We start from the raw sequence: 1,401 nt of genomic DNA, 5'->3' as shown, positions 1-1,401 counted from the left end.
TTGTTGGCAGTTATGGTTTCCTTAGGTTATATTCCCAGTAGTGGAAATGCTGGGTCAAATGGAATTTCTGTTTGCAACTTTTTGAGAAAGCACCAAAATGCTTTCCATAGTATTTGTACCATACACTTCCACCAACAGTGAATAAGGGTTCCAGTTTCTCCACAACCTCATCAGGATTTGTGGTTTGCTTTTCTGTCAAATTTTGCTAATCTTACTGGGGTGAAATGATATCACATAATTGTTTTTATTTGAATCTCTCTTAGAGCTAGGGATTTTGAACATTATTTCATGTGTTTGTTGGCCATTTGAATGCTTTTTTTTGTGAAGTGTCTGTTTATATCCTGTGCCTATTTTTCATTTGGGTTTTTACCTTTATCTTGTTGTGGTGCTCGAGTATTCTATAAATTCTGTATGTAAGTGCCATATTAGACATGTCGTTGTTGTTGTATGCCATCAAGTCGCTTGCGACTCATAGCGACCCTGTGTGAAAGATCCCTAAACGCTGTTCTATCCTGTGCCAACCTCGCCATCTCAAACACTCATTCCCACCATTCCACTCACAGAATCGATCCATCTCATCAAGGGACTTCCTTTCCTGTGCCGTCCCTCCACTCACCCAAACATGATGTTCCTCTCCAAGGACCAGTCCCTACTTGCAACATGCCCAAAGTACGTCAGACGAAGCTTCAGAATCCTTGACTCCAAGGAGCTTTCTGGCTTCACCCTCTCCAGGACAAACCTGTTTCTTCTCCTAACAGTCCATGGTATATTCAGCACCCTTCTCCAGCACCACAGCTCAAAGGCATCATTTCTCTTTCTATCATCCCTGTTCACTGTCCAACTCTCTGATGCATAGCACATAATTGCAATGACTATAGCCTGGATAATGCACACCTTAGTCTCTAGCCTAATGTCATTGCTCTTTAGTACTCTAGAGAAGTCCCTCACAGCTGACTTTCCCAATGCAATTCGTCTCCTGATTTCCTGGCTTCTGTTACCAAGAGTGTTGACTGTGGAACCAAGTAAACTAAACCTGTTAACTATCTCAATCTCTTCACCATCCATACTGATGCTACCAATTGGCCCACTGGTGAGAATCATTGTCTTCTTGATGTTGAGCAGCAAGCTTTTCAGGTCTTCCTCAGTTTCAGCAAGCAGGGTTGAGTCATCCGCATAACGCAGGTTGTTGATGATTCTTCCACCTATCCTGATGCCACATTCCTCCTCATACAGCCCAGCATCTTGGACGATCCATTCTGCATGTTGTTGTTATTACGTGCCGTCGAGTCATTTGCGACTCATAGCAAACCTGTGCACAACAGCCCTAAACCCTGCTCTATCCTGCGCCAACCGCACTGCCTCTGACACACCCATCCCGATTACCCCAGTCACCGAATCAAT

This window comes from Elephantulus edwardii, unplaced genomic scaffold (assembly GCF_000299155.1).
Source record: "Elephantulus edwardii isolate Elephantulus edwardi_28Jun2011 unplaced genomic scaffold, EleEdw1.0 scaffold00040, whole genome shotgun sequence".
In the NCBI taxonomy this organism is placed as follows: domain Eukaryota; kingdom Metazoa; phylum Chordata; class Mammalia; order Macroscelidea; family Macroscelididae; genus Elephantulus; species Elephantulus edwardii.
This window is presented reverse-complemented; position numbering follows the sequence as displayed.